General features: G+C 38.1%; 1 pseudogene; it reads left to right on the forward strand.

Moving 5' to 3' along the window:
• The window catches only part of LOC149215173 (beta-glucosidase 40-like), a 322442-nt pseudogene that overhangs the window by 119198 nt on the left and 187970 nt on the right, over nucleotides 1–15274 (forward strand).

The following is a 15274-nucleotide window of genomic DNA, read 5'->3' on the forward strand; positions in this document are numbered from 1 at the left end:
TGTACCAGCAGATACATACATAAACACATATGAATAGCTAGCTACAGAAAGTAAATGAAGCTTGCAAATCTAATTTATCAATGCAAAGATAAGATGACAATTATCTGGCATTAGACACAGAAGAAAACATGAATAACCTATTCAAGTGCAAGCTTAGAACAGAGGAGAAGATGACAATTAAACATATAACAACAAAAGAAGCTTGTATTACTAGAATAAAGATGAGACGCCAGGAGGAACAAAGTATCCACAGTCTCCAAAAGTTGAATCCTTATTACTTCAAACTTTCAACCATTTATAGGATTTTTACAATACTCTCGAACTCTCTGAGGCTCGAGATGTCTTAATCTATCCCCTCTGTCTTCTAACTACTTGATGCCATAACTAGACAAACATGAGCTCATAGAGCTCTGTTTCTAACAAACATGGTAATCAAATTCTGGTAATTTCATCGTGCTGTCAGGTGGTTCGCTCGTGCCAGCGATGTTCCATAATCATTTCTATTGGTTCGGCTGCATCGTGTTGTTGTTTTTCCCATTTCAGCCATGCATTTCGTTATTTCAGTTCAACTATACGATTGTCAAAAACACTGACAAAGCCAACAAATTTCCTCCCAGGGTGATTGATGGGAAGTGGGGTACGGGGGCACGGGGGCCGTTGGATGGTGTGGATCAACGGTCGGGATGTTGGTCAGGTGGTGAAGGATGAACTATGGTGATCGTGAACGAGGGCCATTGGATCGGGAGGAATGGACGCAGGAGATCAATCACCGGAGGCTTGAAGTCGTGTCAGGAGCCGAATAAGTCTGAGCCATCAGGTCTTAGATCGGTAGATCGAATGGCTATCGGGCAGAGGAGGTGCTCGAAGGATAAAGCCTGGGAATGGTTTATTCAAGCGGAAGTGCTTTATATCGGGCGGTAAGTGGTAAAGGTCAGAGCCCGCCCGATTCCGTTCATCGAGTGCCACGTAGCAGCTTAGGGGAGACAGGAAACCACTTTATCTGGTGGGTATCCCTCTCTCTTGTTGCCCGAGCGATATGCACGATAGCCATTAGATCTTGCAGAAATGATCTAATGGTGGTGATTGGTCGAAGCGGGTGAGCGTATAACGTTAGTCAGATGAAGTGTGGACCGTCAGATCAGTGGGAAGATCGACGGCGGGGACACGAAGGTATGGGACGACCTCGAGAAATGTGCAAAGGGGCGTATATGGATGGAAAGGTAAGGTTTTTGGGGGGTTTTGCGCATTAGTGCATGTTTTCATGTGCTCCGGAAAATAATAATACATAGGGGGGGCAAAAATGGATTAATTCACGTAGGGCCAAGGCAAAAGTGAGCTTTGTTATGATGTGAGGGTTGGGTTAGGACACGAGTGAACGTGGATCGGAGTGGATGAGTGAGAAAAGTGAGGTAATGGACCATATAAGAACCTCTCCACGATAGCAGAATAGACCATTTCCCTCCTTTAGTCTTCAAAATAGCAGCACTGCACCTCAAGGCTAACACTGCCTCCTTCTAGGGATGAAAGCCTCCCTGTGAGGTTTCAAGAACTGCATACTACTGGCTTTCCAGTAACAATCAAAACAAACTTATCTCCTAGTGTTCCATTGGGCATGGAGTTTATTTGCATAAAAAACAAAAACTGAAAAAACCTATTACAATATTAAGGCCTTAAAGCCTCATATGAAGTAAAGTTTCAAAAACCGCCCATTGACTAGGCCATCAAAAACACCTCCCCCCTCCAAAATATGCATAATGAAAGTATTGTTCATCTGAACTTGAGCAATGACAAATGGTCCCGTCCATAAGCATCAAATTTAGCATGGTTGCCCTTCTTTTCTTTCAATGCATCCCATTTGAGAACCCAGTCACCAACCTGAAAACTGTCCATTTTTTCCTTTCTATCAAAGGTTTATTTGATCTTCTTCTGATGAATTCTTGACTTCTCAACCAGTTGTTCTCTGATCTACCGTAATTCAACCAAGTTACTCATTCTCCTCGCCATGTCATTCTCTTCATCATGTCTTCTTGCAAGAATTTGGCCACAAGGAGAATCAGCTGGATAGGAAAAACAACATCAACGCCATAAGCCAACTTAAATGGAGAATTTCCTATGGACTTCTTGTTGGTAACTCTGTCAGCCCATAGTGCAAACTTTAACTTGGAATCCCAACTCTTTTTGTTGTCCTCCAATAGTTTTTTTATTATCCTTACGAGACTCTTGTTAGATGATTCTGCCAGGCCATTGCCTTGAGGATAATATGAGGTAGAATGCACCATTTGAATGCCCATGGATTCACACATGTCCACCAATTCTTCTTCCCTAAAAGCTATTGCATTATCAGTGACTAGTTTGGTTGGGCAACCAAATCTAGTGAAAATATTCTCATTCAAGAACTTTATGATAACATGATGATTAGCATTTTCAGTGGGTATAGCCTCAATCCATTTGGTGAAATAATCAGTGGCTACCAAGATCCATTTGTGATGGCCACTGGAAAGTGGATTGATCTCACCTATGAAGTCCAAGCCCCACTGTTGGAAGGGACCATTGGCGTGTACTAGCTTCAAGGGTAGAGATTTTAGCTGTTGTCTTCCTGCAAACCTCTGACATTTGTCACAAGACTTCAAAAAAGAAAACATGTTAGAGAACAGAGTAGGCCAATAATACCCAGCTCTCAGGATCTTGTGGGCTATGGTTTTCCAATAATGATTCTCTCCACAGATGCTAGAATGGAACTAGTGCATGACTTCCACAGATTGTCCTTTGTCTAGACATCTCAAGAGGATCCCTGATGGGTCTCTCCAATAAAGTAGTTTTTTATTAATGCAGAATTTGGTTGATCTGAGCTTAATGGCCTGGGCTTGACTTAAGCTATGCCCTGGAGGGACTTCTAGCTTCTGCAAAAAATGAACTACACTGGAATACCATTCACAGGTGGCTAGATTTTCAGCCAAAGACTCATTCTACTCTTTCTCTTCTACTGCTTCCTCTGTACAGTCTGCTCACCACCTGAATTTGAACCCATTCAATTGATGTCTAAAAAATTGCAATTTTCCTCAGCCATAAGCTTAGCCAAGCCCTGGCCTTTGACAATCCTAGTGGGCTTCACCTCTATGTTGAACACTATGAAGTTTGCAATCCATTTAGCTCTCTATCCATCAATATCTGGCTGAGTTAGGACATCTTTTACTGAGGCTGAAGGTACATACGCAACCACTTTGGAATGCAGAGTATAAATTTTGTATGCCTTTAAAGATTTTATGAGAGCATAAGCTTGTTTTTCAATAAGGTTATACCTTAGTTCAACATCCCTCAGAGTTTTTTTGAAAAAGGCCACAGGGTGCTCTACACCTTCATCATTTTTCTACAATAGAACTGCTGCAAGTGTATCATAAGAGGCAAAAGAGAAGATATAAAACTCCCTGGTATAATCTGGACTGATTAGAGTGGGAATTTCCATGATAGCTTGTTTGATGGCTTCAAAAGAGCTTCTTGCACCATCTGTCCATTTTATTTCTGATCCTTTCTTCAGCATGGAAGTGATGTGCTTCACTAGCTCTGCAAAGATTGGAATAAACCTCCTGACAAAGTTAGTCTTACCCAGGAAAGATTGAATGTGCCTTTTTGACCTTAGGATGGACAATGTCTGAATTGATTGAAATCTTGCTGGATCGATCTTCACACCTTCAGCAGAAACAATATGTCCCAGAAGTTTGCCTTCTTCTAGAGAAAACTATGACTTCTTTGGGTTCACAGAAATTCCAAACCATCTGCATTTTAGAAACATATTCTTCAAATGATGAAAATGGTCCTTGTGACTGCTAGAAAACTCTGTTATGTCATCAAGGTAAATAAGGACAAACTTGTCTTTCTCTCCCACAAAGGCTATGTCCATGGCCCTCTTAAAAGTAGCCCCAACATTCATCAATCCAAAAGGCATCTTGGAGTACATGAAAGTGCCCCAAGGAGTAGTGAAGGTGGTCTTTTCCTGATCTTCTGGATGTACAGAAATCTAATTGTAACCTGAAGATCCATCTAAGAAAGACATGACTCTAGCCCCTAAAACTTTTTGCAGCAAGTGTTCCATCTTAGGCAGGGGGTAGTTGTATTTTTTAGAGCATTTTTTCAGATTCCTGAAGTCAACACAAAGCTTGATTTCTCCATTCTTCTTTCTTACTACCACAAGGTTAGCTATCCACTTTGAATACCAAAGGGGAACTATGATCTTGGCATCCAACAACTTCTTGGTTTCCTTTTCAATCAAAGGCAATAAGAGAGGGCTGATAGGTCTTAATTTCTGCTTAAAAGGAATGGTGTTCTTCTCCAGTGGAATCTTATGCTGAATGATGTTGGTGTCATAGGTCTTAAGATCACTATACTCCCAAGCAAAAATATCAACAAATTGTTTCACCAAGGTACAATACTCAGAACTTTGGGCAGAAGACAAGTGAGTGGACAGATTTATGTACTTTGGATGGTCTGGACTCCCTACATTATTTCTATGAACTGCAGACTCATTTTCTTTTTTGGAAGGCCTATAAGGTACATCATTATGATCAAACAGCTTCTCTAGGGGCACCAATCCTTTGGGTATATGGTTACTAGGCAGCTAAACAATGCTTTCCTGACCAATCTCGTCCTTTAGCTTGGACTGGTTGCATTCTTCAATGGTTTCGTTTTCTTGGTCAATGTGCATTTCAAAAAATTCATCAATGACTTGTAAAAACCTATTAATTTCATCATCATCTTCAAAAAAATTCCAGTATTTGACATTGTCAGGCAGAGATGGTCTATATTTCACCTTAACTTCATAAGTCAATTTAGGAGGCAAAGGAGGAATAAATGTGCTAGCAGACACAAAAATGGAATCAGCAAGCTGGTTCTTCATTCTAGGGATGTAAGAAATGTTGAAACTATTAAAAGAACCCTTGATCTTCGATACTGCATCTCTATATGCTTTCAGCCATGAATGCTTTGCTTGGAAAAAAATTTCACCTGCTGAATGATAAGGTCTGCATCTCCAAACACCTTCAGACCATTGATGCCCATTTCTTTAGCAGCGTTTAAGCCCAATATCAAGGCTTCGTGCTCTGCTATGTTATCTGTGACATGAAAAGTTAACTTGAAATATAAATGAATGCATTATTGTGTGGGGGACACAAGGACTACACCTGCCCCTGCAGCTTCCTTAGAGCAAGCTCCATCAAAGAACATGTCCCAAATTTGTGGGCCTTCTTCCTCTGTGATCTGGCAAACCGGTTTCCTAAGCTGCATGGAGGCCAACTAAGATTCTTCAATCTAAAGAATACAGGCTCCAAAATCAGTGTCGAGAGCATAGATGGGATGGTTAGTGGGATTCCTTTCATCACTAATGATATAAGCCAACTGAGCTTCTCTGTATAATCTCCAACTCTCACCTCCAAAAACTGGGACAGTTGCATAGGACAGATCATTTTACAATGTTCCACCTAATCTCTTGATCCAAACTCTGGAAAGAAACATGCCAAACTTGGGGGGTACATCTGCTACCACAATATCCATCATCATGCTCTTCATGGGCAGCTGAGACAAGGTGATGGCTAGGTCTTTGATTAATCCTAAACATTTCACTTTTCTAGAGTCAAAAGAAAACAGGTCATGATAAGACTTGGTAATGTCAATACCAAACTCATCCATGACATCCTTGGGCATTAGATTATGGCTGGCTCCTGTGTCCAAAAGGCAGTCGTGAAGGATTTTGTCATGAATAGTCAAGGAGACATAGAATGATGGGGAGTTGTCATCACAATTTTCAATCATTGGGATGAGAACAATAACTGGTTTGTCGTCTTGTAGATTTACATTGTTAGTGGAGGCTTGGATGGCTTTAGGCTCAAGGGCCTTGAGGATAGATCTCTTGAAGGACTCATTCTTCACTAGTTCAATCAGAGGTATAGGTATGCTTAGCTTCTGGATTTATGATTCAAAACTGAAAGGAGAAGGAGACTTGTCAAGGCCTCTTACCTCATGAGTTGGAGCTTTGAGGATGATGGGATCAACTGCCCATCTTTTCTTCTTATTAGCTTGTTTTATTGTAGGGACAACAACTCCCTGAACAGGAGTTTCCTTGGCATTATTCATCTTTGACCTCATATCATATATGTGTTGATCATCCGTTTGCAGAACAGCTCCACCATCCCACTCTTGGCTAATCTGGTCATTGAATAATGACTTTTCATAGGCAACTAAGGTAAAAAAGGAGGCACTGCCTTTGTCTTCCAGACAATGGATCTCATCATCTTCTTCACACTGCTCTTCTTCCATGACTACATTCTAGAAAGGGGTCTTCACCCTTTGGTCTTCATTGGCATCTTTTCTTCTTTGCAGAATCTTCCACTGCTCATTAGCTCTTCTATTTGGATTTGGATTTCTAAGAGCAAAGGTATTAGGAACTCTTAGGTTCCCAGGGTGATGCTCAACCTTTAATTTGGAGATTTCAGAGGCTAAAGACTCTATCATCTTGGTCATTTTATCTATCTTGGGATCTGAAGATGATGAAGGTTCGCCCCTCTATCTCCTTCCATCAACATTCTCCTTGAGCTTCTCTATAGCTAGGATGTTTGATTCTACTTCCAAGGTTGCATCCTACATATCAACTAAGGCAGAACATCGTCTCTCCCTCAACAATCAATAGAAGTCAGAATCAAAGGCACTAGCATAGGTGAGTTTAGCAGAGGTAGTGGTGGGTTTTACTTCAGCTAGTATCTTGATGTACATGCGGTTAAACCTCTTATTAAAATCAGACAAAAACTCACCATTTTCCCTCTTTAAGTTCCCAAACTCGGTGTGGTAGTAGAGTAGATCCTTCTTATCCCCAAAATTCTTTAAGAATGCATCATCTAAAGCCTCAATATCTGCTATAGACCTTGGGGTCAGTTCTCTGAACCATTTTCTAGCCTCTCCATCTAGACTTTGGACAAAGACTCTCATCCATACATCAGTTTCACTAATGTCCAAATTATTAGCATAGCTATAGAATGATTCAAGATGTTCCTCAATTGTAACACCTTCAGTCCTAGTGAACTTAGGCATATACTTCTGATATTCTCCAGTAGACATGGAATTCAAAGGAGTGGGCAGTACTATAGGTCCATACCTAGCAGCTATGATTCTTTCCATTTTGGTAGGTGCTTGTGGTGCTGCCATAGCTGTGGTGGCTATAAGGGTACTGGAAGTCTGAATGACAGAGGGTTGAGGAGTGGGCTTACAGTGAAAGAAGAACCTAAAGAATAATGAGCTCTATGAATCTCTGAGATTTTTTCTTCACTGCTAGTATTAGATGCTATACTCTCAACATGTATTTGTTCTATTACAGAATTTTCTTGAAGAGATATAGAATATTGTTTAGAGCTACATAAACCTGATGCTCCTTTCTACAACGCCTTTCTTTCTTCGATGATTTTTTCAGGGTCAAGTACTGGGTCAGCTCGTGGCTTCTGAGGATTTCTCCAAGTATGCCTCACAAACTGAGCCAGAACTATGGAGTGGAGTCACCAAGATGTTTGTCCTCCAGTAGAGTCGCCAGATAGATGAGTACAACCCAAATAGTGTCCAGACTTTGTCTATCATCAAAGCTAGATTTGTGTCATCCCCCAGGGAAGTTGAGCTTCAGTCTCCTCTCCCCGGCAACAGCGCAAATTATGTTAGCACTCCAGCGAACCACCTGACAACATATAAATCTTCAATATCGTTCTCTGTACTATTGGAATGGATTGGGGTTTGGATCAAGTCAGATGATCATTTCAACTCTGTTTTCACTTAAGACATGCATGAACACCCTCAGTTTGACAAGGCTTTCGACCGTTAATGCTCAATAGTTTATAGATTCAATGAATAGATGGAGAATCCTAACTGTACCAGCATATACATACATAAACACATATGAATGGCTAGCTACAGAATGTAAATGAAGCTTGCAAATCTAATTTATCAATGCAGAGATAAGATGACAATTATCTGGCATTAGACATAGAAGAAAACATGAATAACCTATTCAAGTGCAAGCTTAGAATAGAGGAGAAGATGGAAATTGAACATATAACAACAAAAGAAGCTTGTATTATTGGAATGAAGATGAGATGCCGAGAGGAACAGAGTATCCATAGTATCCAAAAGTTGAACCCTTATTACTTCGAACTTTCAGCCATTTATAGGATTTTTACAATACTCTAAAACTCTCTGAGGCTCGAGATGTCTTAATCTATCGCCTCTGCCTTCTAACTACTTGATGCCATAACTAGACAAACATGAGCTCATAGAGCTCTGTTTCTAACAAACACGGTAATCAAATTCTGGTAATTTCGCCACGTTGTTAGGTGGTTCACTCATGCCAGCGATGTTCCATGATCATTTCTATTGGTTTGGCTGCATCGTGCTGTTGTTTTTTCCCCTTTTAGCCATGCATTCCATTATTTCAGTTCAACTATTCGACTGCCAAAAACAATGACAAAGCCAACAAATTTCCTCCCTGGGTGACTGATGGGAAGTGGGGTACGGGGGCACGTGGGCCGTTGGATGGTGTGGATCGATGATCGAGATGTTGGTCAGGTAGCGGAGGATGAACTGTGGTGATCGTGAATGAGGGTTGTTGGATCGGGAGAAATGGACAGAGAATATCAATCACTGGAGGCTTGAAGTCGTGGTGGGAGCGGAATAAGTCTGATCCATCAAATCTTAGCTGGGTAGATTGAACGACTATCGGGTGGAGGAGGTGCTCGAAGGATAACGCCCGGGAAAGGTTTATTCAAGCAGAAGTGGTTTATATCGGGCGGTAAGTGGTAAAGGTCAGAGCCCACCTGATTCCATTCATCGAGCCCCACGTAGTAGCAGAGTAGAGAGAGGAAACCACTTTATCGGGTGGGTATCCCTCTCTCTTGTTGCCCGAGCGATATGCCCGATAACTATTAGATCTGGCGGAAATTATCTAACGGTGGTGATTGGTCGAAGCGGGTGAGCATATAATGTTAGTCGGATGAAGTGTGGACTGTCAGATCAGTGGGAAGATTGATAGCAAGGGACAAGAAGGTATGGGATGACCTCGAGAAATGTGAAAAGGGGCGCACATGGATGAAAAGGTAATTTTTCGGGGGCTTTTGTGCATTAGTGCATGTTTTCATGCGCTTTGGAAAATAATAATACATAGGGGGAGAAAAAATGGATTAATTCACGTAGGCCCAAGGCGAAAGTGAGCTTTGTTATGATGTGAGGGTTGGGTTAGGACACGAGTGAACGTGGATGGGAGTGGATGAGTGAGAAAATTGAGGTGATGGACCATATGAGAACCTCTCCACGACAGTAGAATAGACCATTTCCCTCCTTTAGTCTTCAAAATAGCAGCACTGCACCTTAGGGCTAACACGTCCAACCACCCAAACTAAAACCCAAGACAAAATTGTGTGAAGTGTATCAAGAGCCTCCAAGCTAATACTAGTAGGAACTTATGAATTGGCAAGGGCCAAGACATTTAAGGCACTCCCATTAATGATAATTTTGGGACAACCTCCTCAAAATGGGCCAGGACATTTAAGGCACTCCCATTAATGATAATTTTGGGTAAACCTCCTCGAAATGGGCCAATGTTAATCGATCAATGTGTACAAACCTTATTGCATTGGTTTTCAGCTTGTGGCCTCCAAGAAGGAAGCACATGTTCCTAACTATCATAACCATTCAAGTTCACACACATCTCTGTATATTTTAATAATCAAATCACTACACAAAAATTGGTCCTTTGTCCTAGAAACAAATGGATCTCATACACCAATTTGATATCTAGCTTAATAGTAACCTTATTAATATTATTATTATTATTATAACACCAATCTCACTTTGTGCAAATTTGGAAAAATTGGTTCATAACGTTTGTCCTCCTTTAAAAGATGAGATTTTTCATTGTGCTGAAAAACACTTTCTATAAACTAGTCTGAGAGAGATGTGTTTTTCTTTCATTATCCAAGATGGACTTGATGTGTGTCATTGCCTAGAGAGACGCTCTCCAACAGAAGATGTTAGAGATGTTGTAATAGAGATTTTGCAATATCTTGTAAACAAAAATAATAAAAAATAAAATGAAGAAACCCCACTTTAAAATAAAAATAACTCGAAATTAAAATAATATAATTAAAACTCTATTTAAAGGCGAAATTAAACTGGTAAATTAATAATTAAATCAACCTAGATCCATCTATCTCTTTTCACTCTAAAAGAAGTTTGCACCTCAAGATATTTGATGCCTCTAAGCCCTTGGTAGATCCAGAGTTAAGATGGATCTAAATTGGTTTAATTGTATCAAAAGTTACTATACAACCAATATCAGATAAATGTTATCATGTAATGTTACATTATAGGAAATAAAATAATAACTACATTAAAAAATTAAAAAATGTTAATAACATAAAATATTTCAATATTGAACATACATATATATTTCAATTTAGACCAGAAATAAAAACACTTCAATCTCCCTAGTAAATACCATTACATCAACTATATATATTGAGATATAAAGTAATTAATAGTAAAAAAAATATAATTTCATTAGTACGTGCAACATGGATATTACAAATGACATATAAAATAGCATTTGGCATTACAACCAACTACAAAGGAGATATGAAATTAATTCCATGCTTAAAATAGAGTTTATACACATGCACACATATAACTAAAAAAAAATTAGTATCAACTTTGTATATAGAGAGATAAAGAAATTGAATATAATTTATTTATTTATTTATTTTAATCTTGTGTAATTCTTACATTATTCAATGTGCATTTTGAATAAAATATTTAAACATCCCTATTAACCAATATTTCAATATCAACTTCATAATTACATACATACACATAAAGAGAGAGTATAAAACCTCCAATGTTTAATCTCAATTGACATTTAATATTTTACAATAATGTTAACCACAAAAAAAAAGTGTGTGTGAGAGGACGAAAAAGAGTTCCTATTATATGTTTTCTAATTCTCAATGCGAGAATATTTTATTAAGCGGAGATGCTCATTCTACATCCAAGTCCCTCCATTCCTCCATGCCCTTTAAAAAATGTTGAATCAGCTGTCTAAATCTTATACTTTTCAAAAATATTTCAACAAGAGATTTAAATAAACTATTTGAAAATCTATGTTAACTATTATCCATATCAACTTCATATATATCTATATATAGAAAAAAAATTAAGCTTTTATAGTTAAAGTTTTTATTTGGTCCTATATATACTATATCTAGCATTCAAAAATACAATTTAAGCAATGAAAAATAATACATTGTATTTTGCAGTTTAAAAAAGTTTGCACATGAAGAAATTTGATCCCTCTCGGCTCATGTTAGATCCACACTTAAGATGGATCTATGCTGGTTTACAAATATTTCCATGTCATTCATATATATATATATATATATATATATATATATATATATATATATTAAAAAAATATGGTTAAAACATTTTATTAGTGTGTTGTTCAAAATGAAATGGATGTTGAATTCTTTTTATCCTTAGCAAGGAGTTGACACAATGGACACACACATACACATATATAAAGAACGAACATGGATCTATCTTGAGTGTAGAGCAATTAAATATCTAAAGGTGCAAATTATTTCTCAAATATTACACTCTATAAGAGATTTACACATCAAGAAATTTAATCCCTCTTAGTAGACCCATGCTAAAATGGATTTTTATTTATTTTTATCACATGGTGAATGGGTAACTGTAACACCAAGAGTATATCGTTCAACTTGCAAGCCAAATATATACTTAATGATAAGGGGAGTAGACAAGAGCCTAGACTCACAGATAAGGGGGGTCTACTCCTTGAGTTGAAATCATAGCAAGACACTATACTTGATGAGATTTGAACAGCGGTCTTGTGAGCTTCACCCAACAAGACTCACCTGTTAAACCACACTTCAGATCTGTTCTAATGTATATATTAATAAAAAAATATACGTAAGTCTGATTTTTCTAAATAAAACTTTGAAATCTTTTTTCCCGGAAACTCGAAATAGAGATAACAAAAGATCTAAAGGGAAAGGTAAAACAAATGTGCTGCCAAGAATTCTGTGGATAAATGAAGCACAAATTTACTAGTCTGTGTCACACCTGTATGTGTAACGTGGCATGAAACGGGTGGGAACATCACAAATTCAATGAGGTATCGAGTTAGAAATTGACGTCCCTGAAAACCAATTCATAGAATCTGCGAATAGGAACTTCACAAATTCGATGTTCGCTCGTAGGAACATCACAACCGAATTAGAAGTTGGTTGGGAAGAAACCAACTCATACAATCTATGCACCGTGAAAGGCAAGCCCTAAAAATATGAGCAGACACATGTTTTCATTAAGATAAAACATTCACAGAAATGTTATTTCCTTCACCTTCAAATATACATAACAAAAAATCATTTGATATAAAAAATTCACACAAATGTTATGTCCTGAAACTCCAAATATATATAACAAAATAAAATCAAAAGAAAGGGGAAAACCAGGGGTCTTATTCAGATCGAAAATGCCTTCGGATGTAACAAAGCATTTAATGGCCAACCCAAAGGTTGTGGACTATAGTTAAATACATCGAAGTGTAGATTTACTACTCTATCTCATACCTGCACAGGCCTAACGTAGTGTTAAACGGGTAGGAACATCACAAATTTAAATTTCGATGAAATGCTGAAGGAGGTAGGGATATCTCCAAAAGTTCAAGCAATTTATTTCATTTTTATTCATCAAATTTCAGAATATTTTGATAATATTTTCTCAAATTTTAAAATCCAATGGAGTCAAATTCAATCAAAATGAAACTAATACATGTATCATGACTTAGTGGAGAACATCAGATGTATTAATCTTGAAATTTTGCAAATGTCAAAGATGAGCACTGCTTATCTTTTCTTTGTTGTTGTGGGTGTTGTTCTGAATATCAAATGTATTAATCTTGAAATTTTGCAGATGTCAAAGATGAACGTTGCTTATCTTTTCTTTGTTGTTGTGAGTGTTGTTCTGTGCAATGTACTACACAAATCAAAAACCAAATGCAATCCAAACTCGATAGTATATTTTAGCAGAAAGATTTTTCCTCGTGGATTTGTATTTGGCATGGCCTCCTCAGCGTTCTAGGTGAAAAATTATCGTCAGACCCTTACCTTTTATGCCTTGTCTTAATACGTTGATTCTGAACCATTTATACTAATATTCCTCCTTCCAGTATGACGATGCAGTAGAAAAAGATGGGAGAGGACCTAGTGTATGGGATATTTTTTTTTTTGGCAGTCGAAAAAACATCTTTCATTAAAAAAAAGTGTTTACAATGGCTTGTTTCTCTTATATGTCCTTCACAAAATAAAAACTTAGAGCATATTTCTACTAACCTATCGTATCCCCATTGTCGCCTATGATACTACTTTGAAAATCTGTTAGCGAACTTCTAATTCTGTTGTGACTATGCTTTTGTCCCCCTTACAGGATCTCAAGAGTTCCTTCATTAATTATTGCACCCTACTAGAAAGCAAGAAAGTAAATCAAACATGTTTATGTTGCAATGCCCCTTTTTGATAACATGTCTGTAACCCCATTTTGATCTCGATTCACATGCCCATATGTAATCTGTCAAAGGTTCTACTCCAGGTTCCAAATACGTCTCATCCATGCAGACAGGTTGATTGGATTGAATTGAGTGAACCCTTGTACCCAATCAATGACACTTTTTGAGTCCTCGAATATCTTTATGGACTCAATACAGAACCATTTTGCTCATAGAAGTGTCCCCCATAATGCTATGATTTCTTCCCAACTATTTGTACCACTTCCTCCTTCCACCAAAAGTGGTAAAACTTACCCAGTTCCACTACTATATATGCTCCGCATCCACATTTCGATTGTATGCACACCCCATCAAAGAATCCCACTGGAATTTCATGCCAAATGCCAATATACTTGGGAATACCTCTGTGGACTTTCCTAATACTTGGTCCAATCTCCCCAAAGTATGTAGTAGTATTAATAATAGTTGTCCTGATGTTTGATTCTTGCTGCTCAAAGAGTTTTTGTTTTTGCATCTCCATATCCCCCAAAAAATATAGAATGGTAACGTGGAGTGTTGTTTATGTGTGTTGAACCATGAAGATAGAACTCCCTCAATTGATCCCTATCACCACCTACCTTTGATGTTGGGTAGTGACATTATTCCATCCCAAATAGCACATGCAAATGGACATTTTATAAAGAGATGAAGAGAGTCCTCCATGTCAGCCCAACATAGTGAACAAATGTTTGGTCGGTGTTGTCCTCTGTACATTAATATGTCCAAAGTGAGCACTCTGTTGTGAAGAACGAGCCAATTGAAACATTTCAGATTCATGGGTATATCCCAATACCATATTTTTTGAAACTACTGGAACCTTCCTTCAATGTATCTACAAGAAATATGGAATATATATCCTTAACATAAATCTTTCCTTTTTTTAGTGTACCCAACCAACACAATTTATCCTCTACTTTGGACAGAAAGGCTCCAGTTTGATATAAACATTGGATGTAATCCTTCCATTCTATGCCCCAACTCCCTGTCAATCCCATAGTAATTGCACTCTGCCATGTGTGCGTACCGAGGGCGTTGTTTATATTAGCTGACACTTGCCAGATATGGGTAATACCCTCTTGAGCTAAATGATAAATCAGTGGGGCATAAAGTGAGTGGTATCCATCAATACCCTTGATGGCATCCAAACCGATCTGAATCTGACAACCATCGCCAATCTCCCATTTCATTCTAGCAAGGAGCCACTTTTTAGTTTTCATCATACTGCACCAAGTGAATGATGCACCCTTTCGTACCTTAGCCCCATCTCTAATCCATTGCATGGAATCACAATGATTTATGTATTTCCTTTTCATGATGTTTTGCCAAATAACTGTACCATATAATGCCCGCCAACATGATTTTGTGACCAATGAAATATTAAATCATTTTGTGTCTAGAATAACCCATCCTCCACTCTTAATGGGTCGAGCAATGGAAGACAAATGGACCAAATGGAATTTCCTTCCCATGCTTCTACCTGCCCATAAAAATCTAGCCGAAATTTTTTTAATCTAATGAATTATTTCCTTCGACAATATATACAAATGCATCCAGTAAACTGAAAAGTTTTGTAGGACATATTTAATAAGGGTGAGTCTGCCCCCTAGAGAAAGCCATTATTTTTCCAAAAGA

The sequence above is a fragment of the Pinus tabuliformis genome, chromosome 1_1 (genome assembly GCF_031772625.1).
Source record: "Pinus tabuliformis cultivar Carrire ecotype Pingquan chromosome 1_1, CPIR1, whole genome shotgun sequence".
Taxonomy (NCBI): Eukaryota; Viridiplantae; Streptophyta; class Pinopsida; order Pinales; family Pinaceae; genus Pinus; species Pinus tabuliformis.